Below are 14,264 nucleotides of genomic sequence, written 5' to 3' on the forward strand. Positions count from 1 at the left end.
GGCCGCTACAACCACCACGATGTAAAACAAACACAATAAATAAACACATGTTGGGGATTCTACATGGTGGGGGGGGGGGGGTACATTAGACCCCCTAATGTAACATGTTGTAGGGGCAGGAGGGGAGTGGCGATGCCGATGCTATCCTGGAAGCCGTGGGGTGGGGGTGCCGGGCAGGGAGCGGAATGAGTTCAACTCCCCCTGACGCATTCCGTAGTCACGTGACGCGGCACCACCACCAGCAGCGCCGCCGCCGCATCATCATCATCTCGCTCTCTCATCCCTTCTCCGCACACTCCTCCTCTCTCACCCCCCACTCACCTCCCTCCGTCTCACTCCCCTCTTTCTCTCTCTCCCACTCATTCACTCACTCTTCCCCTCACTCACTCATCCACCAACATCCATCATTGCCACCCCCGGCGCTTGTAAGAAGCAGCGGCAGCAATCCTCGTAGCAGAAATTTCAGTGGCGTCGGCGTTTGAAGCGCTGCGCTCTCTGCATCAAACGGCAGCAGCAGCAGCAGCCGCCGCCGTGCGGGTAGCGTTGACTGTGGCGATGCCGAGGCTGCTACGCTCCTGAGATGTAAACAGCAGCCGCAGCAGCGTCAATGACTCTCATCCCCATGTCGCGCTGCTCTTCTTGTTGAGATCCTGACGACGATGATGATGATGCCGATGCTGTTGTTGATGTAGCAGCAGCAGCGGTAGTAGTCGCAGCCGTGGGTTCTTTACTGCCTTCCTTCGTCGAAGAGGAATGAACAACTCCACGAGACCGCTCCACACGCCACAAAAACAACATTCCTGCTCCTGCTGCTGTAGCTGCTCCTGCTGCTGCAGCTGTAGCAGCAGCAGCACCGGGCTGATCCCCTCGCGAGGTGAGTCTCCGTGTGTCCTTCCACTCAAATCGCTGCGTCTCTGCCTCTGAACCATGGCCGTCACTGCGCTGTCTGGCTTGGTATGTGGGGGGGGGGGGGGCATTGCTGTGGCTTGTTATGTGTTCCGTAATGTAGGGGCCAAGTCAGTCCTTGATTGATCCACTGCTGGATGATGATGGTGGTGGTGGGCACGGTCACTTCACCCCTTTCGCACGCCGTCGTTGTCGTGATGATGGTGGTGCGGGTGATTCACCATATTTGACCACTCTGGTCAGTGCGGGCTGGCGAAGTGTGGCGAGGGGGGGGGCAGGTCCAGGGCCGGTTCGGATATTGCTACTGATGTGCGCCGTGGGCGGGGAATCGAACTCGGGTGGCCCCGGGTTCGTAGGCGCAGTGTGCTGACCGCTGCGCCACCGCTCCACTCGGCTCATGCCAATAGGCATTTTAAATGTCAAACTCGCAACGTGATGATGGTTATAATTATTATCAACAACAACAAAACGTTCAATAACACCGTGGTCTTAAAAGGTTTAATCATATATGTAGTCGGCGACGTTTCGGGCAATGACCCTTAATTGTACATAAATGGAAAGGACGAGAGAGATGGGAGTTGGGGTACGATGGCAATCGCCGGCAGTGTTGACAATGGCGTGGTCTCGCTGTTTTGACATTTGAACCTGATGGCGTTACCCCGGGGTCCCACAGTACCCCGGCTCTCGCATAATGCCCGTGATGCAGTCATTCTGAGTCTGTTGATGGTCGGCGACGCGGCAATCGACTCATCTCGACGAGCTGTGCACGATGATGCACCACCACGGTGCGTGCCGCGAGCGTTCAGGGTTTCGGGGCAATCGTCCTCGCTGCGTTTCGACATCGCGGAGTGGCACCGATTTCGGATCGATTGGTGCCCCAGTCGCGGAGTGAAGTACACACACCCCTGGACAAAAATAGTGTCCCAGAAATAACATGTTTAATTGCCTCGGCCATTTTGTGTTATTTTGTACCCCGGGGTAGCGCCATAAGGATCACTTACCGACAAGGTCTGGCTGTATCAGAGAGGTTCAAATGGAATACATTGTGCGTGACAACAAAAATCCATTTCAACTTCCACATAATTATATAAATATACGCCCTTGCTGGTTTGCACTCCTTTTAAAGAGATATATATACGTGTGGGATGAACGCTCCCCATGAGAATACAGGAATTCCTTCAGACGTGTCAGCTGTGATTTCACTCCATTCCCGTGTTCTACATTAAATATAGACGCCCCGTAGGATCGTGGTGTGTGGCTGGGGCGTGATCCTAATCTCAGCATGCAAGCTTCACAATGTGTTTTCATTTAGACAGGAATTCTGGAAAGGCTGCAACAACGGGGGGGTTGTGGTTGTAGAGGCCGTTTGATCGCCGCATTAAAGCATAGTTCTGCCTATGCTCATTGTTATTAGAAAAAAGATGCTGCAAATTATTTGACCCGATTCCAAACACACGCAGAACCCATGTTAAGCGCCGTGGCAGACGTGCACGTAACGGTATCTGGACATTGTGGTGGCATGATGAGATTACTTGTGAGAGACAGCCGTAATCATTGATCTAGAAAATCTTGCAAAGATGGCCAAAAAGAGGGCACCGCCACAACCCTCCCTGTCGAGGCGTTAACGAGCGGCGTTGCGTGGCGCGCGTGTTGATTGTGCGGCTGTGGCGGCTTTGATGTTGCCGTGCTCCTGGGGAAGCGGAGCGGTGGTGTAGCGGTTAGCGCTACGCAGCGCTACGAACCTGGCCACCCGAGTTCGATTCCCGCTCGCGGCCAACGCCAGTGACGATTAATTATCCGAACCGGTGTTGGGCCTCCCCTAGGCCGACTCGGTATCAAATGAGTACCCGGTGCAGTGTGTGTAAATATCTCCACTGGGGAGACAAAGGCGGCCGGGCGTGGTGTTGGCCACCCATCCCCTCGTGTGCCGTGCCGGTAGCCTCCATAGGTACTCACTGATAGCAATTTCCCCGATAGTCTGTTCCGGCTACACGTGGGATCTTTGTCGTTGATGTTGGCATCCTCCTGGGAGCTCCACAATACCTCGAGGACCCTGAACTCGAGATCGTCGTTTGTTGCTCACGGCCGTGCTCGCAGAATGTCGCTCTCCTAGCAAAGAGCTCAAATGAGCCTGGCACGTACGTGCTAAATAAATGCACGACACATGAACGGTCTTCACGGTGTCGAGGTGACTGACACTGGAACTCCTCCAACGGTTTCGGAGAAGTGGCCACATGTTGATGTACGTATGTTGAACTTCTTTCGCACCGTACAATTAGCCAACCGTGCAAATAACGGAAATGTCCCGCACAGAGGGTGGAATAAATAATGCCAGAACAACAACAACAAAAATATATCTTTTAGAGGCTGCGTAACGTTTGTGATTGGCCCAATCATAGCAATTACCCTCTTGCTAGAAGACGTCTCAACTCGACCCGAAGGTTGGTCGCCGAGGAATGGAACGTGTCAGAGAGGGCGTACACTGTGGAGATGGAGCAGAGGAATCGTCTATAAAGTATCCTGCATTGCGGCACTGTAATAGAATGCGACGGCTTGGTTTAAGGCCTTCATCCAGCTGTTGATTGGTCTTGGCTGATGATGGTGATGACGACGACGACAATGATGCGAGCCATTGTTTTTGTTCCCATTGTTTCCGTGGCAGTCGGAATAAGATGGTCGCCGCACGTTGTGGACTCTGAGAGCGGCTAGTGGTGTGTGGTGGTGTGTGTGGTGTGTGTGGTGTGTGTGGTGTGTGTGTGGTGTGTGTGGTGTGTGGTGTGTGTGGTGTGTGTGGTGTGTGGTGTGTGTGTGGTGTGTGTGGTGTGTGTGGTGTGTGTGGTGTGTGTGGTGGTGTGTGTGGTGGTGTGTGGTGGTGTGTGTGGTGGTGTGTGTGGTGTGTGGTGTGTGTGGTGTGTGTGGTGTGTGGTGTGTGTGGTGTGTGTGGTGTGTGTGTGTGGTGGTGTGTGTGGTGTGTGTGGTGTGTGGTGTGTGTGTGGTGTGTGTGTGGTGGTGTGTGTGGTGTGTGTGGTGGTGTGTGGTGGTGTGTGTGGTGTGTGTGCGTACGTGCCCCGGTCGTACTGCGTGCAGTGCACGCATGTGCACGGAAAAGGCTTATTATGTAACACATTTTCTGCATTTAGCAAGACAGGGTACTGCTGTTGCACGACGGGCAGATTCTTCACGGGACATGATTTTTTTTAGGCCAGCATACACACGGGCACAAGCACAACGCTATTTAAGATGGGCGGTTCAGGGCAACTTACCTCCCGATATCCGCAATACCATGATCGCCAAGCGTTTTAAGAGGATGACTTAAGCCCTTTTTACCAACAGAAAACTCCCCCATGAATTACAGACACCACACTGTAAATATGCAAAGCGCGGCCTACATTACACGGACAATGTACATACTTTCCAGTTGCTTATACACTGATTTAAAATTATAATCAGTTTAGCATAACGGCATATATGCAGCTTACGCAAGTGACGCCAGAGTTTCTGAGCCTTGGCCTTGTCATTGACCTATTTCATGGGAAACTCTCTGCAGTCGTTGTCAAAGGTGGAGGTCGTTCACGACTGCACTGCCACAGCTGAAAGGCTACAACCGGGTGACCCTGTTACGTAGAAATTGACCTGAGATTACATTAATCATCATGAATCACGATCAAGTCCACTGCTGGATCAAGGCCTCCCCAAGCCACCACGATCCTGCCGATGCACCAATCCACCCACAGCACCTGCACGTGGACTGATTTCATCGCTTCGTCTACACTCGGAGATTTGGCTGTCGCCTGATCATGGGTTCACTCTCCAACACAGCCGTGTGCTGTACGAGCAACGAATTGGAATGTTTTGTTTACGTGACAAACCTCACTAATTGGCACACCGGTCGTGTGTTGGAGAATAAACCCCCCACAACATTTACAATTCGCGTAGCGTGATGTTTCGCCGGTAATTACAGCCAGCCTCACCAGGCGGAAATCCTCCTGTTTCAGTCTAAAAAGAACCCTCTTATGGATAATATTATTGGTCGTGAAAGCCGAAGTATTTAATTATCAAGTTGAGCTTTCTAAACTCCAACTTGCTCACATCTATCTTTGTTTGTCAATTCTTGTTATTTTGGTCCATCTTGAAAAGCTGTCCCATGTGAACATATTCTGCTGTTTCCAGTTGTTGTTTTTTTTAATGTAAAATGAGCACAGTACTTACCCATGAGCTTGCACAACTACTCTGTGCATAAACGTATGCCCGACACTAAACGTAACACCGGAGTGAACTTAGTTGTCTAAAACCTAAGCAATAGTGTCCCCCTGCTCGAATTGACATTGGGTTGGCGCTCAACTTTGTTGGTGGATCTGGGTTATAGGTGGACATTCCACATTCCTATGGCTAGGATTGAGACTATATGTAGCATAACCGCAAGTGACTTGGCCACAAAGCGATGCGTTAGCAATCCCAGAGGGACCACGAGCTGACTTCATTCCTGACCAAGGATTAGAACTTTTAACCCACCAAATGTGAGTTGTGCTGTCTAACAACAGCACCTGTGTGGCTAGGAAACCGAATCTTCTCACAGTACATCCATAATCCTAGCCTGGGTCCAAATCCCACGGTTTTTGTACTTTTGGGGGCAGCCAGTTTTTCGAGCTCTCGTAGGCCTCATCATTTATGTCAGCATTTTATCCGCAAATCTTCCTATCTACTGCTGGCAGTGGATTTACAATTTTTGTTGTTATTGCTATCTTCAGACCACTGATACATTTTAATTTGAGTTGAGTTGTAGATTTTCCACAAAAATGTGCATCTACCCTGATAAAGACCTTGCTGGGGTCGCCATCGTGCAGCGTGTCCACATGTCACGTGCTCAGTCGTTGCCGTACGGCTGCTGATGTAGATGTCACGCTCAGGTGGTCAAGTCAGACAACCGCGTCAGGAGCAGCGAAGCGCATCGTCGCTGTGATGTCTCCTTCAGGCAATGCGTCATTAGACCTTGTATACTGTCTGTTCTGGATCACCAGAGTCGCACACTCCTGGAGAGTTTAACATTTACATTTTTTCATCGGGTATCCGCATCTGCCACGCTTCGTGTCGATGGCCTGAAATAACGTGTTCTATTATCTGAGCATTAAAGATATGGAAATATACCACGGTCAGTTACACGCTTATTATGGCGGCGATGGCAGAGGTGCAGCCCTGCAATCTCTTGCTCACGCCACTGCTGCCAGAAGGGCCTCCCACGAGAAAAGAACTCCAGAGAGGCCCCCCTTCTTGAGGATATTTGGCCTGAGAATATCCCACACTCTACCCCTCCCTCACCGTGGAAGTTCCAATTTCTACTGCTGGGGGGGGGGGGGGGGAGGCGATGGGAAGAAGAAGGTGAGTCAAAGAGACGTCGTGCTGCTGCAATGTTGTCGCAACTGCCGCGCCGCGAGGCCAACTTGAATCCAGGGACCTCTGCGGCTCTCGCAGGGCTTCACCGTGGCACAGAGGTCAGCACACCCAGTGGAGGGCGATGTTTGTTCAGAGAGATCAATGTCAGGTGGAGCAAAACTTCCTTGAGTTTGCCACTTTGGTGGCAACCGGAGGAAGTTTCATTCTCTCCTGAGCTGCTTTTGGAAACATGTAGCAATATCGCCTGAGCTAAGTGTCGGGTATATTTACATTCTGCCAGACATTTGCGAGTTATCCTATCGTGCGTGTGCGTGCCAAGGTGGGCAAATGTAAAAAACTGTTATGCCTCTCGTGCATCGATCGTGAGCAGGGGGTGAGTGGGTGACCATACTTCACCACTCTGGTCCGTGCGGGTGGGTGGAGGAAACGCGCCACACGTCGTTGCCCTGCGTCTCACCACGTACTCAGGAGGCCGACTGAGGGCTACGAGGCGCTCTTCACCCCTGCGAGGCTGTCAGCCCTTAGAAGTGCATCATTATCATTGCACGTTGGGACCTCACAGTTGGTTGCAGTCTTGTTTGCATAGTTACATTGTAAGTAAATACAGAGGATTAAAAATATATATTCGAACTACATTTTAAATGTACTGTATGGTAGTGTTGTACAGTATTTACTGAGAAATGTTGACAGCCAACAACGCATGTTTGCCAGCGATCAGATTTGGATCACGTTGAATTGGACGTGATTCGATGTACGCAGTCCATGTTGGATTGTGCCCAGATATGATTCAATAACAAATGTTTTATTTACAGAATTAAATATTTTGTCTCGTTTTTATATTTCACGGTAATTTAATTTGCACAAATTGTGCCATCCTTGTGAGCTCGTTGTGCACAGTGTACCGTTTCCGCTGTATCGAGTTTTTATTTACACACTAGCTGTACTACCCGGCTTCGCCCGGGACTTGGATTCACCACACCCAGCCTCCTTTGTCTCCCCAGTGGCGATGTTCACACACCACACCAGTTACTCGTTTGAGGCTGAGTCGACTTAGGGGAGGCCCAGGACCGGTTCAAAAAATCGTCACCGGTGGTGGCCGTGAGAGGGAATCGAACTCGGGTCGCCGGGTTCGTAGCGCAGCGCGCTTACCACGACACTACAATGCGTGACGCTTCCACATGCGCAGGTCACATGACAGATGTGACGTCACAGCTCACTTGCCGTGCAAAAAATAAATGCATTATTGAGCTCCCCCCCCTCCCCTACAAAAAAACTACAAAAGTGTATTTTTATAATTTTTGCATGGTGTACAGTCTGGAAAGTACCCACATGACAAATTTCAAGTTTGTTGCATGTCGGGAAGTACGCTAAACATTTTGAACAGACACAAATAATCACAACTTTGCCTTTTATATATATGGAGATGGAGATTGACTTTTATTTAAATGAGTTTATTCAGCTTGGGCTTTGCCTACTCTCTGCAACGCAGCTGACTAAAGCAAAATCGCTTTCTGCAATCGAAATCCTTTTTTATCCTCAACCCTGTTACCCGTGACTTCTGTCGGGTCCTGCAGGATGTATAGGGTGCAAAAAAACTCCCCATAACCGCATCCCACATTCTTTCCTTTTATCCACATTATTTGTACATAGATGCAGTGTGCGATAGTATTACGGATAACAGGATGCGTGATGTTCATACCGGCCCCCCGCCCCCCCCAACATTACTGCGGATATTTTTGTTATCTTATCCATGGTGATGCTATTGAGTAATTTATATTTTGTGAAGATACTGTAATTAGAGCAGCAGCAACTTTAGCTATTACAACATGTTATGCATTTTCTATCCGGTAATATATCTGGGTCCAGCCCTGGACTTGTACGTGTTTATAATTTATGCGGTATTGTGATGAATCATCCTTGTGCATCACTGCTTATTATTGCATCACTGCTCGGTCTGTGGCCAGCACTGCTGCCTGCTTGCTTGCTGCTTTGCTCCTGCTTCTCGCGACACAGCCTTGAGATGCACACACACACATACGCACACAAAAACCCCACAATTGTGACTGCCACCGGTGCTGGCTCGCGGTTTCGCAAGTAGAGCAATAGGCTTACTCTGTGGCAGTCCATTGAATAATTATTTGAAAGCCCTCAATTGCAGGCTGTCCATACTGATACCTTGCCAACCACGACAAGCCACAATTTACCAAAGAAAAGCGAGAGCCCCGAGTGGGATATGTAGGGTGAGTGCTCGCTCTTTAAATCTTCGCCCACCATCGAGCGTGCAAGAGGACGGGAGGCACGTGGCTCCTCGCTTCTATTCCCAAACATGGGCATGGCACTTTTTGGAGCGGAGGTCAAACGGATGAATGTAAAGGACGCCCAATTCTCGTGCTGGAGTTTCAGTGGGCGGTCTCGACGGGTAACTGAAATGTCAGATATTGTTCGACATTTGGGACGATTGCATTTGTCACGAAGTGTCATTCGAACGCGTAAGTAAACGAGAGCCACGATTTGGTTTTCGTCTTCTTCGCGCAGCCGTTTATGCCGAAGAGTCCTCCACGACAGTACGCACTCAGATGCTTACATTTATTAAACATGCCATATCCGGCCACTGCATTCGCTTACATTTGTTCAACTGCAGTACTTTGGGCATCTGAATAATGATTTGATTTTCCATTACAGGATTTAAATCAATTAGCAAGGTATTATCAGTGCAGGTCCTAATCGCAGGACCGTATCACGTGTTGTATGCGCGCACTTGTTCCACTATAATTTTGCTTTATTTTCAAGACGTGTGTATGAGCTCGACTGAATATTTAAGTTGTCAGTTCCCATGGTGAAATAATAATAATATTATTTATGAAACATCGCCCGTGGATGTCATTAGTCGATTGAAATCTAATGACGTAGCCACATATGCTGTCAAATTAGGTGGGCGGCAAACGCTAAATAGCCAGGATTCATTGCTTATTTAAATAATGCCTTCGAATGATCTATGTGGAATCCTTATTACAAAAGGGCGTGCAGATTATCTGCACCGTGCTTTAAAGGCTCGTGCGCCCGGTGTTTGGAATAAAAAAAATATAAGACATATGTAAAAAAAACAGGCGTAGATACACATTTCTGGGGCAATCAAAAAAGGTCCCATTTTGTAGCTGCTCACCCCGAGCTATGAATGCTCTGATACGTGTGGCATTGTCTTTCTGCTGTTCCCCTTTTGGCGTTCTCTGGTCTGACACTGGTGAGACTAGGCCATAAAGAAGGTTCCTGTCTGGCGTAGGCCAATCGGTTTCAAAGACGATGCTTATATTATTATTATCAGAGCATGTTTGTTTGCATGTTCACCACGAGTACATGTGGTTAATGCGGACTTGACTCCTTGCAAAATGTTTCTATTTGGTGTTTGGACATTTTAACACCACCTGGTTTTTTTTTTCAGAATGGGTAACAGCTATTCTTATTTTTGTTCAATCAAAAACAATTTCGTTTCGGAATGTTTGCTGTTGTACCCCCCCTCTCCCCCCCCCCCCCACAAAGACATGTGATATCGCGTGGCGTTGAGTGACGTCGCTTTTTGCGACACCCACATATGTATGGCGTCACGTAAATGATCAGAAGATTCAAAAAACGATCGGATATCTTCTTTACGTCTTCAAATCCGAAGACTCATCCCAAACCAATAAATAATCGTGTACACAGTGCATACAGCATAGCTATAGCCATGTGTATGGTACCTACCTGGGGCACAGTAGACATAGGCACTCGCTAACTAATTATTGTCGAAGTGATAGTGTAAAGTTGTGTTTATTATAAGGCCGTTTATTTGGTAGAGGTTACACGTACACATGTCCTGTGCTGTCGACAGGCGGTCAATATTGGGCTGGGCCAGCAGGTGGCTGGCAGGGCTCTTCAGTCGGAGTGGTACGCTCGTACGCTCACCAGCCACATGAATGATCTTGTAATTATTTGATATATTCATAGAGCGCCTTCACTGGAGGCGCTTGACATAGTTACAACAGCAACAACAAACCGGTGACAGAATAGAACGATGCAGATGGCAGGGGAGTGGAACGAGTTTATTGAGGAATGAGTGACCGCGATAGAGGGATATCTTGGTGGGGGGGGGGGGGGGTCACGAAAGGGCAGGGGGGGGATGGGGGAAGCAGTGGGGGGCACGAGGGGAGGGATAGGGGAAGCAGTGGAGGGCACGAGGGGAGGGAAGAGAATGGGCGATAGAGGTGCACTCTAAGAGAGGAATGGACGGATGTTCAGGAGGGAAACTGCGTAATGTCTGGGTATGAAGTGCAATATCGCACTCAAACCGATTCAGCCATAGCACAGGTGTTTCATAATAGAGGTTTTTGAGTTATATCGCGTAAATATGAAAATATAAAAAACTTTATATTTTAAAAACCTCTAATGGATAATATTGGTCGCGAAAGCCTACGTGTTGAACATCCAGGTGTTTTCTTGGGTTAGAATATAAATGTGTCGTTAAAGCCGCCACCACCCGACACAGTCAACTAGTAAGGTTTGTCACGTAAATGGAACATGCCAAGTCGTCACTAGTACAGCACACCGGTGTGTTGGAAAGCCAAGCCACAACATTCACAATCTGAGTACAACGTTTCGCCAGTAGTTACAACCGGCATCATCAGGCGGCAGCCAGATTTGTGCCTACATGTTAAACAAACCGATTCAGATTTTTGTTTTTTACCAAATGCAATTTTGGATTGACTTCCGAAAATTTTTACGTTTTTGTTTTAAATCAATTGATCTATGAATGCGTTTGACATCTATATAGAAGAAGAGGATGGGCAATGGAGGAGAGGCGAGACCTGACAGCAGGCCTCGCTGGGTGTGAAATCCACGTGGGTTTGCGTCGCTCAGATTTTTTTAGAAAGTCTGTTTTGTTGCCACGGTCCGTCTGGGGCCCCTCGTCTCTTGTCTTCGAATGTGCAGCGGCGCGGTAGATTGGCACGCGCTATAATGCGGAGCGCATTCGGGAAAGGTTTTCGCGTTCCCGTTTCAGCAGATAAAAAAAAAATGCAACGCACTTTTGGTGAGAGCTCTTGAAATCGCGGTACAAACATGCCCAATAAATGTTATTGCAAATAGCATATATTAAGGAGGTGCAATTGCCTTTCTCGGTGGCTATTATAACTGTTTGCAAGTTGACTGCTGCGCAGTGTGTTAATTTCGTAAACAATCTCACTGCTGCTTTTTCTCCCTCCATCGGGGTAAATGCCGCGGTGGCATTTTACGATGCCCTTGAGGATTTGTTTGAGGCCCGAAAAAGACAACGACAAAAAACGTTGAGAAATTTTTTTTTGAAGCAATTGTGCTGCTCTGCGCTTCGTATCATACCGATCTGGGTTTTGTGGATGGGAAGCAGATGGGTAAGAGCCGCCGAGATTCTATTGTAACCATTCTCTTCGTTGCCTCTATAAGCATCATCAACGAAACTTGCCGATCGCTCAATGTGTTTTTTTACAAATCAAAGAACGTGTCATAAACGTACGTTTGTTCATACAAGTGCACGGCTTTGCACAGCACCCATATACGATTCCCCTGTCGTTTAGAGCGATGATTTATCTGAGGCTAATTTATGGATGGGGAGGGGGGGGTCTTGGTAGCACCGTCATGCAAGCCTCAGAACGGTGTGGAGCACGTGTCACGGTGCAGAGGCAGCACCGTTGAGACGCCAAAGGCTTCAGTCTGGGTGGTCACCCTAGACCAGTGTGTCTCAAACACTGGGTCGTGACCCCCCCTCGGGGGTCGTGAAAGGCAATCCAAGGGTGCAGGGAGGGTCTGTTTGTCTCGCTCGGTCTCTCCCCCCGTGTCACTCACTCTCCATGTCGCTCTCCCCAAACATCTCTCTCTGCGTCTCTCTCTCTCTTCATGTGTTTCTCACTCCCCATGTCTCTCACATTCCATGTCGTCCTCTCCCCATGGCTTACACTCTCCCAATGTCTCTCTCTCCCAATGTCTCACTCCCCATGTCGCCTTCTCTCCATGGCTTACACTCTTCGCGTCTCTCACTCTCTATGTTTCTCCATTCCCACGTCTCTCCCCTCCCCATGTCTGACTCTCCTATACAGTATGTGCGCATGTCTCTCTCTCTACACGTCTCTCTCCCCATGTCTCTCACTCCATAAGTCTCTCACTCCCCATGTATCTCTCTCCCCAAATATATATGTCCATGTCTTTCTCTCCCCGTGTCTTCCCTATGTCTCTCCTCATTCTTTCTCTCCCCATGGCTCTCTCTTCCATTGTCTTTCACTCACCATGTCTCTCTCTTCCCATGTCTCTCTCCCCATGTCTCTCTCCCCATGTCTTACCCTCTCCCCATGGCTTACACTCTCCATAAGTCTCTCACTGCATGTCTCTCCATCTAGCCGTCTCTCTCCCTCCAAACGTCTCTCTCTCTACCCATGTCGCTCACCTCCCCGTGTCTCGCTCTCCTATACAGTCTATGCCCAGGTGAATTTGTGAATGTTCGTGTGCGTGAGATGCCTGTACGTGTGTAAGTGGTGCAGAGGTCAGCGCACTGCGTTACCAACCCCGGTGGCCTGACTTTGATTCTCATTCACGACCAATAACAGTGTCAGCGAATGTTTAAACTGATCCTGCGCCTCCCCTACTTCAACTCAGCCTTAAATTAGTACCTGGTGCAGTGGTTAAACATCCGCGCTGGGGAGACAAAGGCAGTCGGACGTGGTGCTGGCCACCCACCCTCTTGTGTACCGTTCCCACCTTCATAGGTGCTCGCTAACAGGACTTGCCCCAGAAGTATGTTAAGGCGAAATGAGGGGATCTTTGTCCTTGTCCGGATATCAAGAGTCTGAGACACTGCCCGAGCTCGACAAAGCCAGGTTCTTTACGTGTTTGTATGAGTTTGGGTGGTTTGGTTACCTTTCTTGCACTTTGCACTACCATCGTGTTTTTGTACTGTTTGTTGTTGTGACGTTCTTACCTGCCTCTACTGGACATCTGTGAAAAAGAGCTTGATAGCTCCTCCAGTCTAAATGAATCTGAACTGCATTGTACACAGCGAGGAAATGTGTGGTCCAGTGGGTAACCCACGTGAGAGATTTATCCCCAATCTGTGAGATCCAAAAGGTCTGAGCTAAGAAATCTTTAAGAAAACGACGTGAGATTGACTGCCATCTGGTGGGCGAGATGTTCGGTGTTTGAGAAGATTGTATTTAGTTTAACACGCAGGCTTGTGGGTTTTACTCCCCGACACACCGGTGTGCTGTCTCAGCAACAAATTGGCATGTTTTGTGTACTTGACAAACCTCACTAATTGGCCGTGTCGGGTGGTGGCGGGTTTTACGACACATTTATGGACACGCAGTCTAATCCAAAAAAACCTCTTAAAGATTTTATTTTATTTGCTGATACAGTAATTGTATTTATTTGTCATTATTCACGACACAGCCTACAAAAAAATGTCACGATGTGACGCTTATTGCCACGTGGATTCCCTATAGTTCCGTAATTATGTTTTACATCCTTGTAGTATTATTGTTGTGCTTTCTGGTGCTGAATTCCAAGTAAGACTAATATAACTTAGAATTTCTTCAGTCGAGGTTCTCTCAAAATCAGCTTGCCATAAGTTATCTAAACTGTGCAGATTTACAATCTGGAATGCTGGCAACACCCGAGCCGTCAGTTACGAACATAATAGTTACATCTTTAAGTTGCCCATGGAAGTGATCACGTCACGTAACTGACATCCAGTCAATTACACCGTAAAACATTTTTAGCGATAATTTAATATATTTTTCTCAAGTATCATTGCAATGATATTGAGAAAAAAACGGTCGTTATTGTTTTTTCTGTCGAGGATTTCGCATCGTACGTCAATGTCATAGTGTCAACCGCATGGCAGGCACCCCTGGTTACTTCCTCACAACGGTGCATCACGTGGTTTTAAGTGCGAGTTTAAAATATCTGGTGAC

General features: G+C 48.4%; 1 protein-coding gene across 1 annotated transcript in view; it reads left to right on the plus strand.

Annotated features, from left to right (window-relative positions):
- Window positions 1–266: 266 nt before the first annotated feature.
- The window catches only part of LOC133356701 (prickle-like protein 2), a 36,251-nt gene continuing 22,253 nt past the window's right edge, over window positions 267–14,264 (plus strand). Inside the window, exon 1 of the mRNA XM_061574342.1 lies at window positions 267–874. The gene's annotated coding sequence lies outside the window, so the exon portion shown is untranslated. The remainder of the gene's footprint in view (window positions 875–14,264) is intronic.

The sequence above is a fragment of the Lethenteron reissneri genome, chromosome 55, assembly GCF_015708825.2.
Source record: "Lethenteron reissneri isolate LAM-NWPU_2019-01 chromosome 55, ASM1570882v1, whole genome shotgun sequence".
Lineage (NCBI taxonomy): Eukaryota > Metazoa > Chordata > Hyperoartia > Petromyzontiformes > Petromyzontidae > Lethenteron > Lethenteron reissneri.